Here is a 15,331-nt window from a genome sequence, read left to right as displayed (position 1 = left end):
AAATACTTATTTTTCAAAGCATTTTGGAAGGTTTTTTTTTCATACTGTCTTGAGTCTTTCATGACCCCCAGAATTGAGATAGGCATGGACTAAATGCCTGGGGGATTGGTTTTCCCATTCTAACAAGGGGATGGTTCCACTAGTTCAGTTTAGGCAAATGAGAAGACAAAGTATCCCTCAGACACAGCAGGACAATGCAAAAAGCACTGTACTCAAGAGTCAAGGGACTAGATTTTGATAATTTGGGATTTTTCTATCTGTGTCATCTTGTTCAACTAAATCATCTTTCTAAACCTCAATATTATTATAAAATGGAATGATAATAACCCTACTGCAATAGGATATTGTAAGACTTAAATAAGACAAATTCATAACAAAATTACTTTGAAAATTCCAAAGTGCTATGTAAACGTGAATAATGAAACTCTTATAGCAGGGGTCAGTGAGATCGAGATAAGAGAAAGAGTTGTCTAGGGTCACACACCCTGGGAATGACTGGCAAGGCCTGACACTCAGCTCTCCTAAAATACCAAATGATATTTGAAGGACCTGATGCCTTTTGAACATTGTCCTATGATTGGGAAAAATAAGGGGAGGAGAGATTCAAACAGAGACATATACAAACTAAAGGCAAGTCCTTCTCAGTTGTTAGGGTATTGTCATGATACCAGAGAAATGGGTGGTAGGCTTGTTCCACAGAAGATAGGGAGAAAAGACTAGGAAGCATGATGAGCCAAATCTGCCCTGGTAACAGATATCCGTGGTAGATGATCTGCCTTTCAATTCCAGTTTATTCATTTTCTCAAGTCTACATAAGTAAATCTTACCCTCTATCCTTTTGGGTAATTGTTATAGACTAGAAATTATTCTAAACATATGCCATCTCTTAACTCAAAATTCCCTTACAATAGTCCTATCAGGTAGCTAATCACCATTCTCCTTTTATAGAAAAGGAAACTAAGACACTGTTATAGGTTTAATTGTGTCTTCCCCAAAAGATGGTGAAAATAGACTTTGCAGATAATCAGGTTAAGATAAGGTCATTAGGATGGGCCCTAATCCAGTATGACTCATCCTTAAAAACAGAAAATTTGGACACAGAGAGAGACAAGTAAAGAGGCAAGATAATGTGAAGATACAGGGAGAATGCCATCTACAAGCAAAATAATGACTGACACTACCAAAAACTAGGAGAGAGGTCTGGAACAGATTCTCCCTCAGAACCATCAGCAGGAAGCATCCCTAATGGCACCTTCATTAGGGACTTCTAGTCTCCAGAACTGTGAGACAACACATTTTTGTTGTTTAAGCCACTCAGTTTGTGGTACTTTGTTATGGCAGCCCTAGCAAACTAGTACAGACACAGAAAGATTAAATAACTTGCCTGAGGTCACACTGCCAATATATGACAGAACCAGGATTCAAACTTAAGAGCCCACTTTTTCAACCACTATAATGTCTTGACTCATTTTACATGATAAGAGAGGCCTGGAACAGCTTTTTAGTCCTTATGTTTAAAAGGAAGTAATGGGATTTTTGAGGTAAGAAATGTTCCAAAACATAAAGTATATGGTAGACCTTGGCAACCTGAGACTAACTCCATGTTACAGTCAGTCTCTTTAATTCCTTATTGCATCCAAGAAAAACTTCCTCTCCTCATATACCAAACTCTTATACCAATAATTCTCAAACTCATGTCCTTAGAACACTGAAGTTCCTAAAGTTAGAGAAAAGCATTTTTTCTTGAAAATTCTAACACTGTCAGTCTTTTCCAGTAACAGAAATATAATTACAGAGGGTTTTCTACATTAAAATTTTTCTTTGATAATTTTTTTTTTTTTACTAAAATGTGGCTAGCTGAAAATCAAGATAGAGAAAAATAGAGTATCGTATAACCTTTCTAAGCAACCATTACTCATTAGAAGCATAAAGCTGATGTCTGACTCAGGACTTATATAAGAGGCCTTTTCTCTGTGGGCTTCTCGAACCAACTGTAGAGTAGTTCAGCCCGCCAACAGACCTACTGAGTTACAGCCAGCTCATCAATAGCCTGAGATCACAACCAGCCCATTGTATACTCATTGCAGATGGTTACTGCTCATTACAGACTTTTCTTGTCACTTCATATTCCTCTCAAAATATCCCTGTAAGGTAGGAAGGGAAGATACTTTTAATAACATTTTACATTTTAGGAAACAGCCTCAAAGAGATTAAATGATTTGCCCAGGGTCACATACTGTCATGAGGTATGAGCCCATGGGTATTTTAGGTAATTTTCCTGTACCCTACTCACTTCCAAAGGGTAAAGGCCAGGAGAGATCGCTTAAAGTTGCATTTAGATAACAGCATTGTTTGCTAACCTCCCTTCCTGCTTATGGGGAACTCTCACTTGTGTCTCACTGAAGGGGGAGATAATATTTTTTAAAAGTATAGAGTACATACTATGAAGAAAAATAAAGCAAGATAGGATACAAAACACCGATGGGATATGTATCATAATTTTAAATAGGGTAACAAGAAACAGCTTATTAAATAGGTGTCATAGAAGGTGAGAGAAAGAAAGAGCCGGCCGGGCGCGGTGGCTCAAGCCTGTAATCCCAGCACTTTGGGAGGCCGAGACGGGCGGATCACAAGGTCAGGAGATCGAGACCATCCTGGTTAACCCAGTGAAACCCCGTCTCTACTAAAAAATACAAAAAACTAGCCGGGAGAGGTGGCGGGCACCTGTAGTCCCAGCTACTCGGGAGGCTGAGGCAGGAGAATGGCATGAACTCAAAAGGTGGAGCTTGCAGTGAGCTGAGATCCGGCCACTGCACTCCAGTTTGGGCGACAGAGCGAGACTCCGTCTCAAAAAAAAAAAAAAGAAAGAAAGGAAGAGCCACATCTGGATATCTGAGCAAAAGCCTGCAAGCAGAAGGAATAGCAAATGTGAAAGTTCTGTGGCAAGAGTGGCCTGGTATGTTTAAGAATAACGAAGAGGCCAGCGTGGCTACAGTAAAGTGAAAGAGAATAGAGCAATAGGAGATTAGACTCAAGAGGTCATGAAGGACCACACTATGTCGGGCCTTGTAGGTCACTGTAAGGACTTTGACTTTTACTATGAGTGAGATGAAAAGCTACTGGAAGATTCTGAGTAGGAGCAGTTTTAATTTTAAACAATTAAAAAGGATTCTTCTGGCTAATGTGTTGAAAATAGGTTGTATGAGCGATGGGGGTGGTTGAGAGGGACAAGGATGAAAACAAAGACATAAGTTAGGCAATAGTCTAGCAGAGATATGGTGGCAGCTTGGTTCAGGGTGAAAATGGTGGCAAATGGTTTGATTCTAGAACAATTTTGAAGTAAAGCCAACAGGATTTGCTGATGGTTTAGATATTTTTAATTTTGGTTTCCATATGTTCATTGTTCAATGAGTAATTTTAGACTATGAAGTTGTAAGGAAATGATCAACGATGGGACCAGGCTTATCAGAAAAGATGGATAGTGAACAAGAATATTAGAAAGTAGTTCTTGAGATCTCAAATCTCCAGCTCCCCAGCAGGAAGCCAATGCTCTGAAGGATCCATTGTGTTCAGCTAATGCAGTTCTACTCCAGGATCTAAATAGGAAAGGTGAGAGTCACATGGAAGAAAGGTCCAGTTTCAACCCCTAAATTTAGCATGGATCCACATCCAGACCCAGGGCTACCTTTTTTCCTTCCAAATTTCCCAAACAGAAGATGTAAGTCAAGTTATGTTTTATTTACAAAATGAAGGGTATACCAGGAATTACTGTTAACTTTATTAAGTATGATAGTAGCATTTGGTTAGGTAAGAAATTGTCCATGGTTTTTAGAAATGCATAATGAAATATGTAGGAAGGAAACTACATGATGTCTCAGTTTTATTTAAAATATCAAAATAATAAAATGAAGAAAAAAGGAACAAATAAAGCAAATGTGGCAAAATGTTGATAGTTGTTAAACCTGAACAATGAGCATAGAGGAGTCCATTTTACTAGTCTCTCTAATTTTGTATATGTTTTAAATTTGTCATAATTAAAAATGAGCGAACATTATGTTTTATCAAGTTAAATACTTCTGAGAGAATATTAAAATGAATTTAACAGGTTTTATGATCTGAGATAAAAATTAAAACTCTTCCCCCAAACCATAAAAAGTATGGATTTAAGTGTCTTGACTTCCCTCAAACTCATTTTCTTAAATCTTTTTTTTTTTCTTTCTTTCTTTGAGATGGAGTTTCACTCTTGTTGCCCAGGCTGGAGTGCAATGGCACAATTTCCTGCTCATTGCAACCTCTGCCTCCCAGGTTCAAGTGATTCTCCTGCCTAAGCCTCCCGAGTAGCTGGGATTACAGGCATGTGCCACCACACCCGGCTAATTTTGTATTTTTAGTAGAGATGGGGTTTCTCCATGTTGGTCAGGGTGGTCTCGAACTCCCAACCTCAGGTGATCCGCCCACCTCTGCCTCCCAAAGTGCTGGGATTACAGGCATGAGCCACCACGCCTGGCCTCTTAAATCTTATTATCCTATGATTATCCTATCTCCTTCATATCCTTTGCCATACAATTTTTATTTATTTACTTTTAGAGACAGGGTCTTGCTCTGTCACTCAGACTGGGGTACAGTGGCATAATCATAGCTCACTGAAGCCTCAAACTTGTGGGCTCAAGTGAGTCTCTCACCACATATGACCTGGAAGCCCCTGCCTTTCCCAACCAAACCAATGTACATCTTTCATGTATTGATTGATGTCTTATGTCTTTCTAAAATGTATAAAGCCAAGCTACAGGCACATGTTCTTAGGATGTCCTGGGGCTGTGTCACAAGCCATGGTCACATATTTGGCTTAGGATAAATCTCTTCAAATATTTTAGAGTTTGGCTCTTTTCGTCAATATTTACAATATTGACCGACTTGTGGAGTGGCTTATGCCTGTGTGCCCACAGCTCTGCCTACAGAGTAAAAGGGAAGTACTAAGGAGAACTGCCTCCTTGGGAACTGCATGTAGCTCATGGCTTTTGTGACTGGAATGGCATTAGTAAAAGCCTGACATTGTGGAAAGACACACATGCATGGACGTGGTTGTTTCTAACCCTACACTGCTCCTGACAGTAGGGAAGGCGTGCTGACCCAACAGGCCCAGCTCTCTGCTTTGAGCACTTGCTTTACCTCGCTGATGGTAGCCTGGGGCAACTCCTACCTACTGTGGAACCATGTGGCCCTGAGCATGCAACCCCGCAGAGTATGTTTCCTAGGAGACGCTGGCCCGTTCCAGGACACCAAGCTCTTCTTGCTCTTGGTTGATCTTGTTTTAAATACCGCCCCACCCAACCCCCACGGCTCCACCCAAAAGCAGTCAAATGGAGTTTGTGGCAGTTGCCTGCCCTTATCTTCTAGGAGTGCCCACTGCCACCATGTTGTGGTGGTCCCAGCCAGCCTACTGGGGGCGTGACGGGACAGGAGCATGTCCAGAGAGTAGCGCCCAGAGGCTCCTCATCCACACCGCAGTATTAGCTCTCATGCCCCTCCTCACATACTGCAATTCCCACCGAGGGATGGGCTAGGGGACCTGGGCAAGTGAGGAGGGAGGGCAACTGGCCTCCACAGGGGCCTTTCTCTCCCTCCACCTGCTGGCTGACAGAAAAGTAAGGGCCCATGCCAAGCACCTAGATATAGGCTCCTTGTAAAATAGGAGATTATTTTGAAGATGTTCTACTTAAATGTGAGAGCCAAGTCACAGTAATTCGGGTCACGTCAGAAGACCCTTAATTTCTTCTTAAAATAGGTCTGCCTTCTCTGGATCACTCTTACCCTCAGGCCTTCTATCTGAACTTCCTCACTGCAAACCCCAAAGTTTCTGGTTCTACTTATTGACTTCGTAATAAAAAGATATAGGCTATTTTCATCAGACATTCAACCTACATTGTGCTTTGTATTCATGACTGCTGAGTATATGTCAGAAATCCCCCTCTGCACACCCTAGTAGCTTACATGTAAGTTAAGTAACAATACCACTTTAAGGAATGTAGCCACTGGTCCCTTGCTTCCTTGCCCATATCTAGTCACCAATTTCACTGGATCTTTCCTTTTCTGTTTGCTTTCAGAATGTCCCCAAAATTCAAATATTGAAACTTAATCCCCATTGTGGTGGTATAGGAGGTGGGGTCTTTTGGGAAGTGATTAAATCATGAGAACTCATTCCTCTTGAATGGATTAGTGCCTCATAAAAGGCCTGGAGTTTTAAGCCTCTTTTGCCCTTCCGTCACTTCCGCTATGTGAAGCCATATAGCATTTGTCCCCCCTGGAGGTTGTGCAACAAGGCACCATCTTGAAAGCACACAGAAGCCCTCACCAAATACCAAATGGGCTGGTGCCTTGACATTGGACTTCTAGCCCCCAGAACTGTGAGAAAAAAAAAATTCTTTATAAATTACCCCACCACAAGTTTTTGTTGTAGTAGCACAAAGACACCAGTTTCTTCATCTGTCCACTGCTATTTCCCAATACTGTTATTTTAAGAACCCCAGCTTCCCACCTAGTTTCTGTCTACCATCTCTCATTTCTAAACCATCCAGTCTCTTCCACCAGATTAATCTTCACCCTCAAGCCAAACTTTACCATGATCAAAAACCTCCCATAGCTGGGCGCAGTGGCTCATCCCTGCAATCCCGACAATTTGGGAGGCCAAGGCAGGTGGATCACCCGAGGTCAGGAGTTTGAGACCAGCCTGGCCAACATGGTGAAACCCCATCTCTACTAAAAATACAAAAATTAGCCGGGCATGGTGGTGCGTGCCTGTGGTCCCAGCTACTCAGGAAGCTGAGGTGGGAGAGTTGCTTGAACCTGGGAAGTGGAGGTTGCAGTGAGCTGAGATCACACCACTGCACTCCAGCCTGGGTGACAGAGCAAGGCTCTGTCTAAAAAAAAGAACCTCCCATAATTCCTTTATTGCTTAAAAGATGAAATCCAAATGCAACCTGATACTAAAGGCTGCCATCATGTAGCTATGAAATTCCAAATCACCAATTTCTTTTCAACTTCTTTGAACCCCCTGCCATAAGCAAGTGAGTTCAACTACTTAAACAAACTGAGAACATTTTCCCACCTCTGACTTTCCTTACACAGTTCCCTTTCTTTCTTAGATCTGCTAGGATCCAGCTTAAGAGATCCAGTACTGAAGTTGGCAGAACTGGAGTAAAATACTGGCCCTTGTGTAAGTTATTCAACATCTGTATATTTTAATTTCATCTTCCCATAATGTAGTGAATTAAATTACAGTCATGTCACTTAAGGATAGCAGTATGTTCTGAAAAGTGCATCATTAGGTAATTTTGTCCTTGTAACATCATAGAGTATACTTTCACAAACCTACATAGTATAGCCAACTACACACCTAGACTATAGGGCATAGTCTATTTCTTCTAGGCTATAAACCTGTACATCATGTTACTGTACTGAATACTAGAGGCAATTGTAATACAATGGTAAATATTTGTATATCAAAATATATCTAAACATAGAAAAGGTATAGTAAAAATACAGTGTAAAACATTTTAAAATGTCACACATATATGGGGCACTTGCTGTGACTACAGCTTACAGGACTGGAAGTTGCTCTAGGTATCAGTGAGTGAGTAGTGAGTGAATATGAAGGTCTAGGACATTATAGTTCATCTAATGAAGACTACGCTACTGTAGACTTTATAAACACTGTACATTAGGCTGTACTAAATTTATTTTTAAAATATTTTTTCTTCTATAATAAACTAACCTTAACTTACTATAACTTTTTTGTTTGTTTCATCATTTTTATTGGTCATATATCTAGAATTCATTACATAATCTTTCAAAATAATGAGATATTACAAGAATAGTTTACAAGTCAGCTCTGACTGCACAAATATTTGACACAGGAGATCATTTTTACAAATACGTATGCTTTTTTGTTTGTTTGTTTTTTGTGGTTTTTTGTTTGTTTGTTTTGGGGTTTTTTTGAAACGGAGTATCGCTCTCTCTCCCAGTCTGGAGTGCAGTGGCAGGATCTCATCTCACTGCAAGGTCCGCCTCCCAGGTTCACGCCATTCTCCTACCTCAGCCTCCCAAGTAGCTGGGTCTACAGGCACCTGCTACCACACCCAGCTAATTTCTTGTATTTTTAGTGAGATGGGGTTGCACCATGTTAGCCAGGATGGTCTCCATCTCCTGACCTTGTGATCCACCCGCCTCGGCCTCCCAAAGTGCTGGGATTACAGACCTGAGCCACAGTGCCTGGCCATGTTTTCTTATAAGAATAAGAAAGAAAATAAGTCTCTATCTATCTTAGAGCACATTTTATGCAGTCTCTTTTTCTCATTCAATCATCCTTTCAGCATGTCCATCACATCCAATAAACCAAATTAAAATCTGTTACTTCTCATTTTCAAATACTATTAAGATTCACACCGTTAAAGGATTTTTAGGGTTCCTTTTCTAATCTTTCCTGATTTGAAAAGAATCCATGTATTCAGGCTAAAAGAGGTAATTTAAACAATATTCCTCCTGAATAGAACTTCTATCAGGTTAATCATTGTTTGGTGAATTATCTTTTCACTTCCTACTTAGGCTAGGCTAGTTGGTAGTTTTACCCCTGCTGATAAAGTCCTGACATTCCTAATAGTTCCTAAACTGCAAAAAAAAAGAAATCCTAGAAACAAGAGTGACATAGAAATATTAAGAAAGCTAAAACACTATTGATTAGAAAACATTTAAATTCAAGGTCTCCCCCAGGTTGAAGAAGACAGAAAAGTAATAAAGTATAAGGATGTGGCAGTAAGTTGTATAAAATGCTGAAAATCTGAAAAAGATTAATCACTCAAGCCAGTGGCGTACCATTTCCAAAATGCTAGAGGGCTAGAGGATACAGAATCTTAGATTCTGTGGCTAGGCTGAACTCAATATTTGATATTCTTCTTATGCTGTGGCTTTGAAATAGTCTAATAAGTATCCACTTGCCCAGAGCAAGTAGTCTTTCAGGCCAGGGGAACTTTAGAGAATATTGACCAGGTTTACCTGAAGAGATAGGAACCACCAGGGCAAACATTTGGCATGCACTCCACTCCTTCACTGTTACTGAAAAACGTCCACTTGTCAAAGTCTGTTGTTTTACTTTTCAGGTAACATGAATTAAAATTAAGAAACTAGCAGTTTTCTACTACAGTGAAGCTCCTGAGTACTCAGCTCCAATTATTCAATATTCTTGAAAAGATGCTTTAAAAAGCAAGCCCTTGTCCAATAAGGTATTTAATAGCGCTTAGGGACTATTAGATGTCCCATTTCTCTTCTCTTTCATTTCTCTTGATCTCTTCTCATCCCAGTGTAACAAATTGCTATAGGTTTTTACCAAAACGCTGCAGCAGTAGTTGGAAATGAGTTATTTTGCATTATCAAAGTGTTCAATCACATCATCACAGATGACATTTGCATATAACCAAGAGATGGACAAATAACATCTACTGCAGTGATTTTGCAAATTCAGCATAGTCAATGTATCCATCATCGTTCTTGTCATCATCTCTCAAAACACCATCTCTTATGTTAATCAGTTCATCTTCACTCATTAGTGGTGCCTGTTCACTCCGTTTCTCCTTATGGACATGAGTAATGGCTATGGAGAGTTCTAAGCCATCAAGCAAATCATTGCCATCATAATCGTGCATTTTGAAGTAATAGAGCTGCAGTTCTTGTGGTGACATCTCCACCTCTGGTTTATTGATGACACCTTCTGTAAGGTACATGGATGTGTTTTGATCAAGGAATAGGCCAAGGTGGACATCCAGGCCTGAATGACTCAGCGAGTTTGGTGTGCAGGCACACACTTCCACTTGTTATATAACCTGTTTGTGAAAGTTCATACTTGGCTCTGAGCCACTATTGTCTGTAAAAGGTATAATTGTCCTGCTGACACTGTGCGCAGGGCTAAGCTCAGCATGGCTCCTGTGCAGGTGCTGCTGCCCAGACAGAGAGTGAAGCTACTGCCCCTGTAAGGGAGAATGACCGATGGGCAGGGGGAGCCAGGAACCAGCTCGTGCCCATAGAGAGAAAGAGTTAAGCTGCTGACCCTGAAGGCAAGGGAGAGCCAGCCCTTCAGCTGTGTGTGGGAGCCGCTGGCTCAAGCAGTCGAGACAGGGTGGACAGTGTGAGAGACTTGGTGTAAGTGAGCTAGTGTAAGTAAGCTGCTGATGAGAGCTATTGCTGAATAAAATCATCTTTCACCTGCCTACTTCCCCTGCCAAGTGTTCTGTTAGCTATTTGCCCAGGGACCCACTCCCTTGGACCTCAGCATGGGCTGGACCCGAATCCTAAACCTAACAATTGGTGATGAGGATGGGATGAGGTGAGTAGGTCTTCAGTCCCTGAGGGCTCCTGGGTTGGCTATGTGGCTACAGCATGGGCTGTGGTACCAGGTGGCAACGTGCTGCGAGGGTGGGCTTCAGTGGAAACATGGAGGCAGTGGATGGGTCCCCCCCAAGTGTGGAGAAGGCGCTGAAGCACCTGGAAGTGCACAGCACTGAGATGCAGCATGCTTTTTCCGCCAGAGTCAGATGGATGTTTGTGACTTTGCTGCAGGAAGTCCCTGCCCAGTCCTTGTGGGACACACACAGGGAGGAAGAACTTCTGTTACAGGTTTGCCCAACGGTCTGCCAGAAAATAGAGCATGAGCAGCTGTTGGGCCCCAAGGGTGGGCCAGAGACCCTCTACTGTGGTGGAGCACACTTCCTATGGTGTCTGTGCCCCAACTAAGTTGCAGGAGTTAAGCAAGTGATGTTGGTAGTCGTGTACATACTTGGTGCAAGTCATTCGGGAGAAGAATGTTGCTACACAACCTGGTCCTGCCTAAGTGTTCCAGTTCAAAGAGTACCTGCTGCAGTTGGTGGAAGTGTAAAGCCTTTTGTTTAATAAGAGAACTGGCCAAGGTGCCCGGCTTGGTAGGGGACACCAGACAACCAAAGGCCATATATGGACTTGGCAATCCACTGGTCCCTGGGCCCAGATAAGTTTCCAGACAAGGCTGCATAGACAGCTATGAAAGCTGGTCAGTGAAAGTGAAACCTGTGTCTTTGCACCTTGGCATCAGCTGCTTGACTCTCCACTTACGCACAGCATATATCTCTTGCATGCCTGAGGACATTCTTGGGGGTGGATGTTTTGCATGACATGGCAGCTGTGCCACCTGTCATGGACTTGATGGACCGTTTGACAACGGAACTGGGATGGTGCCACTGTGTGGTGGACTTGACCAATGCATTCCTCTCAATCAACATTGCTCCAGAGAGCCAGGAACGGTTTGCCTTCATGGGAGGGCAAAAATGGACTTTCATAGTGTTGCTGCAAGGCTGTATGTATAACCCCATTGTATATCATTTTCTTATTAATGATGTTATGTTAACCTCTAGTTTTCTTGCAGGTTTGGAAGTGGCAACACCCCTCTTGCCTGGGATTGGGATGAGGCTGACACAGCCCTTCTGATGACATAAGCCCTGTAGGTAGTTAACCAGGGGTGCCCATTTAAACTAGATGTGCATGTAACCACAAATAGTGTTGGCTAGGGCCTATAGCAGTATATGGAGTGCTTGGAAGTACCAGTAAGCTTTTAGTCCCAACTATGGAAGGCAGCTGAGCCCCAGTGTTCATTAATAAAGCAGTTAGTAACCATATATGCTGCCCTTCAGGCTCACAAGAGTGTGGCTGGACGGGTTACAGTCATGCGGATGGCTTACCCAATAGCAGGATGGGTGTGTTCATGAGTAACGACCCCCCCCGACTGGGACAGCACAGACATCCACTTTAGCGAAGCAGGGCACCTACTTAGAGCAGTGGAGTACACTAAGTACAAATCCCTTAGCAGCAGAGTTGCAAGAGGTCTTGGGACCTATAGTCCTAATGCAAGATAAGGCCATGAGGCCTGAGGCACCCCTAGACCCTGAGCCTTCACAGTTAAAAAGGGTGTTCTCCTATTCCTCATAGGACATGGTACACAGCTATGTCTAGCTGGGGTGCCAGTGCTGCCTGGACTGCTGGTGCAGTCCAGCCTAGCACTGACACCATATGGTTTGAAAACAGGTGTAGATAGAGGAGCAGAGTCAGGCTTATCAATATCACTGTTTTACAGCTCCACATCTTAGCTGACTGGAAAGTCTTCCAGGAGCAGTAATATGCATGGAGCTGTCATCTCCTATGATAACAATGCCTTCTTCTGGAATACCTTCTGTAGGATCTGCCTGAGGCTGTTTCACAGTTAACTTTTTTTTTTAGTAAGTAGAAGTACACTCTAAAATATTAAATTGGTGCAAAAGTAATTGCGGGTTTTGCCATTGCAATTACTTTTGCACCAACCTACTAATAATAAAAAGTATGGTAAACACACAAACCAGTGACATAGCGCTTTTCTATCAAGTATTACGTAGTGCTTTTTTTTTTTTTGGTGACTGAGTCTCGCTCTATTGCCCAGGATGCCGTGTGGTGGCATGATCTCAGCTCACGGCAACCTCTGCCTCCCAGATTCAAGCGATTCTCGTGCCTCAGCCTCCCAAGTAGCTGTGACTATAAGCGAGAGCCACCACACCCAGCTAATTTTTGTATTTTTAGTATAGACGGGGTTTCACCATGTTGGCCAGGCTGGTCTTGAACTCCTGACCTCAGGTGATCCACCCGCCTTGGCCTCCCAAAGTGCTGGGATTACAAGCATGAGCCACCACACTAGGCCTTTAGTGCTATACTTTTATATGATGGCAGTGCAGTAAGTTTGTTTACACCAGTATCACCACAGACATATAATTGTGCTATGATATCACTAGGTAATAGGCATTTTCCAGCTCCATTATAATCTTACGTGATCACTGTCGTATCTGCAGTCCATCATTGACCAAAATGTCCTTGTGTAGTGCATAACTGTACTCAAATATGTACAAAGAGCATTTCTTCTGGTACCCAGTAAATATTTCATTACTTAATATACACTATACACTACCCCCTGCTCCTGAGAACCTCACTCCATCCCAAGAACAATCTTCACATCTGCCTTTCTGGACCTTCTACTATGAACTAAATATTTATTCACCAGAGAACCTATTGTATACTAGGTGTTATGAAATATAAATTTTTTTTATATCAAAGACATTGTATAATTACATGAAGACCAATGGAGGAATTCATCTTAATTCTACGTATTAGAAAAGCTTTGTTTTCCTTGACGAATAGACATATTTTTTTCCTTCTAAAACAATGTAAGCAAATGACCTTCTCATTTTGGTTGCCAGAATGCTCAGTTTGTATCCCTAACTGAATACCTGTGTAGGTTATCATAACTTGTCCTGATCTCCTAGTGCTCATTTGTGTTTTTTGTTTTCTATTTTATTGTATCTTGTTTGCCATCTTGAGTCATTTTTTACACACAATGGAGTGTGTAAAATAGCTATGGCCTATTATGATAAAAGAAATACCTTCTAGCTTATTTGATTGTGATCCTAGTTTTCCATTTCTAGTAATGAAGTTAAAGGCTCTGCAGGGAATAAAATAAAAAGCTACAGGCAGATGTGAATCAGTAGAATCATAACAATTAGAATTTATTGAGTATTTACTATATGTCAGGCACTGTTTTACTACTTTACATAAATGAGCTCACTTATTCTTTACAATAGTCTCATGAACTGGAAAGCCAAGAGGTCAGCATCCCAGGAGATCTAAAGGAGTCATTCTAAATAGTCAGTTATATATGTAAATTCAAGGAAAAACAAAGTGGGCCAAAACACCTATGAGGTTACCTCATCATTCAAAAGACTAAAAACATTATGCTGGTAAATTAAACCCTATGCATTTAGATTAAAACTAGAGTCCAGGCTGGCATTGTACTATGTATTATATGAGGCTTATAAAAGATTTAGGATGATTTACAACTTCAAAACAGCTTATGTAAAAAAGTACTTGTGAAAGAATCAGAAAACTAAAGAAGGTGTCTAACACAGGAGAATAATGCAAATCATCACTACAAAGGATTTCTAAGAAGGTAGGGGACTGAAAGTATCACAGAGTCAGGATATGAGTGTGGCATTTAGAAAAGGGTAGACAGGGTTTCTGGAATACAAAGAAGAAAGCAGGACATATAAAAGTGCCAAGGAATGGTTTGAAAAGAAGCAAAGTGTGAGAAGAGGGTATAGTAGGGACAAAAAACAGACCTGCCCGCATGCATTACCTTTGAGAAGAGAAAGGAAGTAAATTAAGTAGATCAAACTATGAAAGGTCTTTAGGTTAAAGAAGTTTCCATTTGGGGCAGAGGTCACTGGGAAACTGTAGACTATTTTTTAACAAAATAGTAGTTTAGTAAGGAGCTAGATAATGGTAGTGAGTCAACAGTGATCAATTTAGTAATCTAGGCACAAGGTACCAAGAATTTGGAAGCAGCAGTAGAAAGAAAGAAATCAATTATTAATCTATATCAAATAAAGTCAAGTTGATTGATTACAGAGGATAAAGAGGAATCAGTGAGCAATAATTACAGGGCATTCAGTGTCTACTCAGCACTTTGTGATGTTTTATATCAATCAATAACAAGATTTCTGGCAGGTGTGGTGGCTCATACCTGTAATGTCAGTGTTTTGGGAAGCCGAGGTGGGAGAATTGTTGGAGTTCAGGACATGGAGGCCAGCCTTGCCAACATAGTGAGATCCTGTCTCCACAAACAAATTTTAAAATTTTGGGTGTGGTGGTACACACCTGCAGCCCTAGCTACTCAGGAAGCTGTGGCAGGAGCCCAGGAGTTCAAGGCTACGGTGAGCTATGATTGTGCCATTGCACTCCAGCCTGGGCAACAGAGTAAGACCTTCTCTCAAAAATAAAACAACAAACAAACCAAGATTTCTGTCTTCAAGAAGTGTATAATCTAGTTGCACTACCTCAAGTTTTATAACTTGATGAAATGAGATTATTCTGGCCTAACCCTGGTCCTAAATCACAGAGCTGATCATTGACAATCAAAGAAATGCTGGGAGGTAGGAAAAGTGTAGATCAGCACAGAATCATAGATCCTGAAAGAAGCTCAAGCTTTAAGGTATAACAGTGGCCAAAAGTGCCAGTTCTGCAAATGTCAAGTAGAAAAAGGACTGAGAAATAGGCACTGGGTTTGTCCTTGAGAGATCAATCTTCCAAGATTGGTGAGGGTCAAAGCCACAGAATAGGCCGGGCGCGGTGGCTCAAGCCTGTAATCCTAGCACTTTGGGAGGCCGAGACGGGCGGATCACGAGGTCAGAAGATCGAGACCATCCTGGCTAACACGGTGAAACCCCGTCTCTACTAAAAA

The 15,331-nt window shown here is 41.6% G+C and overlaps 1 pseudogene; it reads right to left on the bottom strand.

Annotated features, from left to right (window-relative positions):
* Positions 1–9,342: 9,342 nt before the first annotated feature.
* Positions 9,343–9,773, bottom strand: LOC112623125 (annotated as a pseudogene).
* Positions 9,774–15,331: the final 5,558 nt, after the last annotated feature.

Source organism: Theropithecus gelada, chromosome 4 (genome assembly GCF_003255815.1).
Source record: "Theropithecus gelada isolate Dixy chromosome 4, Tgel_1.0, whole genome shotgun sequence".
NCBI lineage: Eukaryota > Metazoa > Chordata > Mammalia > Primates > Cercopithecidae > Theropithecus > Theropithecus gelada.
Note: the sequence above shows the minus strand (reverse complement) of the source record. Positions and strands in the feature narration are given on the sequence as shown.